At 35.9% G+C, this 8,161-nt stretch overlaps 1 pseudogene; it reads right to left on the reverse strand.

The window, feature by feature from the left end:
- Positions 1-6,553: 6,553 nt before the first annotated feature.
- Positions 6,554-7,532, reverse strand: LOC149261731 (E3 ubiquitin-protein ligase SIS3 pseudogene; annotated as a pseudogene).
- Between the last annotated feature and the right edge of the window lie 629 nt (positions 7,533-8,161).

Here is an 8,161-nt window from a genome sequence, read left to right on the forward strand (position 1 = left end):
ATAAGATCTCCTCGTGCTTTCTCATTTCCTAAAGTTGATTGATTATCTTCCCTTCTTCGACCACAAGGTGATTAGATCTACCATGTTGGATGATCTATTGTTGTATGTCCTGGATTTTGTTGTTCAACTAGTGTTGGTCCCTCATGATGTGGTCGAGCTCTTCTCGATTCCATTTCTTGATCTTGTGTTTAATCTCATTTAACTTCCATTGAAAGGTGTATATGAAGTTTCTCCCTTCTTCCTTATTGTTCCTCCACCATTCTTCGATTTTGTTTACAAGGTTGGGGTCTCGTAGCCAGAAGGCTTCAAATTTGAATGGGCGAATCTTCGGTCCGATTTTCAAATCGATATCTAATCGAATGGGCCAGTGATCCTAGCCCATGCATGGGAGGATCGAGGCCTCTAGATAAATATCTCTGCTAATGACTTGCTCCGAGGCCAAAAACCAATCCAGTCGAGATGCAATCTGATGGTTTCCACCCCTACATTTGTTCCATGTGTACACTCCATTGTTTGTCTGGAGATCCACTAAGTGTAGATCTGCTATGAGCTCCCTAAAATCCTCCATCTCTGTCTCAGTGTGTCGAGTGCCTCATCTCTTTTCTTCGAGCGATGTTATCATATTGAAATCTCCACCAACTATCCATAGGTCTTCCATATATGCTTCCCTTAATTTGATGAGATTCTGTAAGAAGACCCCCTTTTCTCCTGGAATGTGAGGCCCATAAACTTGAGTCAGGAGGACCCATTGTCTTGAGCACACATGTCTAAATTTCCCTGATAATATCTTTGGGAGGCTAATCCAATCCTTAAGAGTACCTCCGCTGGGTTCCACAAGATAGCTAGGCCACAATCACTACCTCTAGCATGCTGGGCCATTACCTCATACGTTGGGTTATAATTCTGCAAAATATATTTGAGCTTACCTTCCGCAATCATTGTCTCTTGAAGAATCATGATACTCTATTTATATTTTCTCAATCACTCCTTTAGGCACCATTGTTTTCCTCTATCGTTAAGGACTCTGATATTCCAGGTTGTAATTATCATTTCAAAGGTTTGTTGAGTTGGTGAAACATCACTGACAAGGGTACCACCCTTCCCGAATTTACTAGCATTTCCCTTACCATTTGAATGGACTCACTCAAGTTCTTTCTCCCTCATTTCTTTCCCCCTTTTCCTTGGGTTCCTTGCTCTGTCCCCTTGTTGGCTTAAGACCCCAAGTGATCTGGTTGATCCACTACTATCATACCCTGCTTGGCCTAATATTTATGAAAAGTCTCTTTATACAATTGTTTTTGATCTTCTGGAATGAATCTCTCATCCAGGTGTCTCCATTCACTCAGCAGGCACTTCATCACTTGTTCTTCTAGGCTGAGGTCATCCTTCTGGCTGTCGATATCCATGTTGGCCTAGTCTACTAGCTGCATGGTTACTTCCTTTTCATATGGTTCTTCTTTCACTTTGTGTTAGGAGTTACTTCCTCCCCTTTGGGTCTATGATTGAGTTTCTAGATCTGCCTTTTCCATAGGGGTTTCTACACTTTACAGGATCTCAAAATGGTTATGATTGCGGCTTCCCTTTCCACTTTGTCCCTGATTAGGGTTCTGCGAAGTCTTCTAGTTGCATTTTCTTCTGTGGATTTCTTGGAATCCTTCTGCATTTCCTTTGGATATGTTATCCCCGACGATTTTAAGCTCTTCTGGCAATTCTTGCTTATTTAGATGGAATGCATGAAATAGATGGTCATATTCATGGCACCTGTGACATCTAAATGGTATGTGTTCATAGTCTAAGGGTTGTTACCATACCTCATCGTGGTATTCCAACTCTACGAATTCCAGTAGTGGCTCAGTTATGTTCATGTAGACGTAGATCCTGGCATAGGACGTGTATCTTCCCTTTCTGGTGGAGTATGCGACCTTGACGAAATTCCTAATGGAGTTACCTATGTCCTCAAGGATCTTTGGGTCCCAAAAGTGCATTGGGAGAGCAAATAATCTGACCCAGAAAAACGTCGCTAAGATTTTTTCCTGGTCTGGGTTATAACATTCCTCCCAATGCCTCATAAAGAGACCTGCATTGTTGAAGAAGTAAGGCCCTTCTTCAAAGACTCGCTCCTTATCTTCCAGGTTGGAAAAGATTACTGTAAAGAAGCCTTTAGCTCCCAACTTCAACTCGATGTGTCCTTTCAACTTCCATTTGAAGTGGATCCATCTAACTAGCTCCTTTTCCGTCGGAAAAGCCCCTATGAACTTGCAGATGAGGGCATGGTCTTTCATGTACTTCCTGTACCCTTCCAGTTTGTTATTTGGGATGATGAATCTTAGCTTTTTCGTGGCCTTGGGCAAGCACTGTCCCCTCATCCTTGCTTTCCATTGGGCGCCCAGAACCTACGGTCCTTTGCTACTGCCTCTTTGGTGCTTTGTTGCTGCTGTCCCATGGATGCCCGTTTCTCTTGCCCCCACATACTTATAGGAGGGGATATCTCCCCCCCTACTGTCACACTCATTCTGCTGTCAACTGACCTGTGCTTGGACTTGTCTAGTTAGTTGTGTGTTTGGTAAGGTCGATTGCTGCAGGTTGTCAGGGTTTACAGTCTGAAACCCTAGCCATCTTCATTTTCTTCGGGTGTTGTGCATTGTAATTAATAATTATTATTAAATATTATTATATACTAAAATTTATTTTATAAAATTAAATTTTTAAATGATATTTTAAATATGAAATTCAATTAAAAAAAATGTAATTCAATTTTTTTTATAATTCAATATTTTATAATCAAAACTTTGAAAAGTTTAATAGTTATTTCATTTTCAAACATTCTAGGATATATATATATATATATATAGAGAGAGAGAGAGATAGAGAGAGAGAGAGAGAGAGAGAGAGAGAGAGATAGAGAGAGAGAGAGAGAGAGAGAGAGAGATTATATTATATTAAAAAATAATACTTAGGTTAGTGTTTGAAATTAAAATTAAAATTTGTTTTGGGTTTTTTTTTGGGTAGAAAATTAAATTACAAATGAAGTTAGTATGAGAGTTAAATTAATATTGGAGTTACTTATAGGATTAAGGTTAGATGCTACTTCTTAGTATATGTCCTTTAGGTTGGAGTCTTAACTATGACTAGTATGAGTTATTGGCTTACCTAAAGATATTATCTAAGTTGAAACCTCTTTTTGGGCAACCAATAAAAATTAAAACCATTTCCAATTTCTAAGAGTTTATCCTCCTTTAACATAAGAAAAAATGTTATAAATCCAAGACTTATAGGCATTTGATAAGAGTGAAATCTTTCCCCGTTATGGGTCATTAGTGTATTATTTCGGGTGATGTGATTTCCCCCAAATAACAATGATGAATCAACATACATTAGTGGATAATAGTCAATGATGGTTTTCATTGCTATTAATTGAAAATTGAGCTATCCCAAGTTTTGCTATCTTCAAAATAAATAAATAAATTTGTTTTAAAGGATATTTCACCCATGAGATCTCTCTCCTTCCCCATAAGGGATAGGGTTGATTCAAGTTTGTTTATTTCTCTGTAGTATTTATTTCCTTACCTTGTTGAATTGTGTAAATAAGTACAAATTCATTATATAGAAATTAGCAAAAAAAGGCTACATTGAAAAACCATTAACATCCTTTCCCCTTCTAGGATTTGGTCAATTATTTAAAAAAGGGTTTGCAATATGGACTTTTTATTAGATAACTAGGTACATTCTTCATGAATGTCTTGAAGCAAAGTACTTCAGTCATAAGGAGGAGTATTTTTTTGTTTACATTTGAATTCGCGTCAATTATGCCAAGGGCTATACATCCTAAAGAGTTATCTAGATTCTCCACCGCATTTTTTCTATGTCCTTTTAATGTAATGAGCTATGTCATGTCCTAATCCCTCTCCTCCTCTAAGATGTTAGGTCCCTCGTGAAAAGAGGGATTCAATGTCTTGGTGTTCTGAGGTTTATCAATTGTTTCCTTTAGTGTGACAATGCCCATGCTATGATTTAAGCTAACTTTCTCCACTACATTTTTAATATATGTTTTCTTGTGACTTTCATTAGCACTATTTCACCAAGGAAACCTCTAATTATACTTCCCTCTGGTGATAGCTCTAGGACACTTGAGTGTTCCCTCACAACTCAATGATTAAGGTAACAAAATATAGTATTGCCTATAACAAAGCAATATCTACATCAAAAATTGATTTTCTCATCTTCTAGCTTCTATTTGTAGACATAGTTGACTATGTTCAATATCCTCTAAAATACCTTTCAATTGATCAATTTGTATACAAATTAACATATGAATCTATAATTTTATTTTACTAATATGACTTTTATTATTTGTTATTATTCTATTCCCAAGGTGTTTTTTCAACTCTATTTTTGGATAAGATATAGTCTTCTCCAATATATTTTTAAATTAAATATCTATATTTCTATTCCCAAGATGTCTTCTCAAATCTACTTTTAGATAAGATATGGTCTTCTCCAATTTATTTTTAAATTAAATATCCATATTTCTATTCCCAATGTGTCTTCTCAAATCTACTTTTGGATAAGATATGGTAAAGAAAGTCAAGGATATTAAAATGAAAGGATAGGGGGGTAGCCATGGCATTAATGGTAAGTGGTTGAGGTGGATGAGAGGAAGAGATATAAAGGGAAGAAAAATGAGAGGAGAAGAGGGAGACATCCCGGTTCTTTATTTTGGATGAGAAGATTTTATTTTGGGAAGATGAATGTATGTAATGCTCTACTTGATCCTATTAGACTAACTTACAAATATTGACTTAAAAGTATTAAGTAATATTGGTATAAACCTACACTTGTGAATCTATAATTTTATTTTACTAATATGACTTTTATTATTTGTTATTATTATATTCTCAATGTGTCTTTTCAACTCTACTTTTAGATAAGATATGGTATTCTTCAATTTATTTATAAATCAAATATCTATATTTTTATTCCCAAGGTGTCTTCTCAAACCTACTTTTGGATAAGATATAGTTTTCTCCAATTTATTTCTAAATTAAATATTCATATTTCTATTCCCAAGGTGTCTTCTTAAATCTACTTTTGGATAAGATGTGGTAAGGAAAATCAAAGATATTAAAATAAAATTATGATGGGGTAGTCATGACTTTAATGGTAAGTGGTTGAGGTGGATGAGAGGGGAAGTGGAGGACATCCTCGTCCTTTATTTTGGATGGGAGGATTTTATTTTGGTAGGAGGAATGTGGAGGAGGAGAAGGGAGCGAATGGAGGGAAAATGAGAGAATTCAAACTTGGAACTATTGGAGAGTATTGGTTCTAAATTGGACACATTACAACTGGTTGAACTTGGGCTCAAGGGGCTAGGAAACGTGTGGAGGTTCCCTGGGCTAGGAAATCATTCCTAATTGGCGATGAGGTAAATTCAGTCGGGTAACCCAGTAGAAGCATCCCAACAAAGTCAAGAGCATCCCAACCAAGCCACTAGAACATGTATTCTTCCAATTTCTTTTATTTATCTAAACTGCTATAGATGAAATTCCTTAAATGTTTAATACACTGAAAATCAAATTTTATGTTTTTGTCAAATAATTATTTTGTTATAAATATAATGTTTTCCTTATTATGATTAAATTAAATGATAAATTTAGTTTTAGTTAGAAGACCTAGGTCAAGTCCTCACATGTGCTATCAGAGCCTAAATTCAAAATCTGAGGCCTAAAACCCACCAACCCATCAAGAATTTATATTTGAAAAAAAAATGATAAAAAAAAATTAATGATAAAAAAACTTATAAAAGCAATCCCAAATAATACATATTTTATATATAAAAAAACAAAATAATTTTCTCCTTTTAAGAGAATAAAGAATAAAGGATGTGAGAGTTTGAAATATAAACATATTCCATAATAATATGAGGCCATAAAAGTTTTTTTTTAATGGCTTCAAATTTATAAAATGCTCAATCAAGGTCCCAGACATTTGCCAATATTATGCAGTTGATTGCCATTGAGTTGTATGGAGGTTTTGCTTAATTGTATGGAGGTTTTTCTCGGCTCAAATTCTTCAGTTGAAAATAAACTTATCTAATGTAGAAAACCCACCCTTAGAACAAGCCCACACAAGTGGATTCAAAGACTAGAAAGACTTTATGTGCTTGATGGGGCACATTATTTCTTTCTGAGTGCTAGATCGGATGCTAAAGACTTCAATTCTCTACGCCGGTGCTAGTAGGAAAATCTTTGTAAATGATATGAGCGTTATTTTGGAGAGTTGTTTGAAAGCATTTTAATTTTATTTTTTTTTGTCCATCAGTGCTTTGAAGCTGACCATCATTCTTGAAATCGAAATTATTCAATCATTATAGTGATTGCCTTCTAAATATTGGTAATTTCCCATTAAAATATGCACAGTTTCCCTATCACAACTTTTCTGAACACCAAATCACCCTTGAAATTTTATCTTTTCCATATCATCTGAGTTTCCTGACAGTGATCGAAGAAATCAGTACATTATAACCATGTTTGGTAATTTCTTGATATGTAGAGGACTAGAAAGGATTTGGTATGCCTGCATGAATTTCATTTGAAAGGTGTCTCGAATTATCTAATTGGTTGGACTCCAAATTAGTTGTAATTGAACCCTCTACTAGGTTAGTTTCCCTTTTTACCTATACTCATTTCAATGTGAACTGAGTTTTGCACCCTAATAGTATGGAGCATATTCTACTCCTGTAAATGCATGAGGTTGCTTTGCCCCTTAGGTTGAGCTCTTATGTAATGACTACTAGGCATACTTGTGAAACTTCTTGTCGAGGCCTGAGAAGATCTACTAGAGTCCCCAGTTTGAGGTCATTGTGTGTTTGCCAGAGCACTAAGGTCCAGATTAGAAAACTCAGAACAACGACAACGAGGCCATTTTATGTTAAGGTGCAGCCATCCCTCAATGCATTCTACATGAAAATTATGTGCACATGGGAACCCACGTACCTCAATCCCAACACAGAACTCCTCAACAAAGATAGGGCACTCACTACAGTCTGTAGGCACTGCCTTCATACGGAATTTTGGAAGCTCCTGAATAAGTGCTTCAACTACTTCCCTCTATGCTAGCGTCAAGTAAAGGCAAGGGTGATATGTCCCAGTAGCTTGTCCCATGCCTTGCAACTCCTACCCAGCAGCTTCAAATGCCTAATCAAGCACTCTGATAAGATAAACCAAAAAAACCTTAAATTCTTAAATAGGAAACCCTTGTGCCCATTGTGGAAGTGCCTACCTCTGCATCAACCACTTCCGAGTAGAAATGAAGGCAATATAAATAAGTCCACAGAAACTAAAAAGCAACCAAATTAAGAAGCCCCATCTTTGACCTTTTTCAGGTATACAATTTCTTGCAATGGTGAACCATATGCTTCCAATTACAATCCAAGCCCATAGAAATGGATAGAGAATTAAGACAAGGATTGAAAGAACCACAATTCTCCTGCAGAATCACACAAATCTTTGTTGGCAACCTAGATCCAATCCCATTCCATTTAAAGTCGATTCTTACTAGGAGGAAGAAGAAGTTGTAGAAACAGAATACAGGAGGAGGAGCTTTGAGCTTGGAATATCGGTGAGCTAATTCATCGTCAAATCCAATATAATCGAAGCATCCAACATCTAAATTCAACGATGAATTTAAGGGTTTGGTCGATCTGTGGGAGTTGAGAATAAGTTTCAAAACATTTTCATCTTGGAACTGTGCGAGAAGATAATTGACTTGTTCCTCGTTCTCTTCTCCTCTCGACTACCTACTCCAAATTATGCTTCTAGAAGACCTTCTGTCCAATTTTTTTTGAAGTGTCTAGCTTGTGTGTTCCCCTCGGTTTAGAAACTGCAATGCGTCTATGCAGAAAATTAATCGACTTTGTTTTTTTTAGACAATTAAATCTGGTTAAGAAAAGAAACAAAAGCCAGCCGACAAATATTTATTTTACAGTTGCACCTGAAAATGCAACCTTGGGACACAATTGTAGACAAATAAATGCTGGTAAAAGTCATTCAAGGTTTACCAACAATGCAAACCTCAATTAAATTGATGATATTTTGTTAAGGATACTTTAAAAAACAAACAACAATGTTTTTGTTTAAGAAGATGATGTAAGATTTTAGACTTT

The sequence above is a fragment of the Pinus tabuliformis genome, chromosome 6 (assembly GCF_031772625.1).
Source record: "Pinus tabuliformis cultivar Carrire ecotype Pingquan chromosome 6, CPIR1, whole genome shotgun sequence".
Lineage (NCBI taxonomy): Eukaryota > Viridiplantae > Streptophyta > Pinopsida > Pinales > Pinaceae > Pinus > Pinus tabuliformis.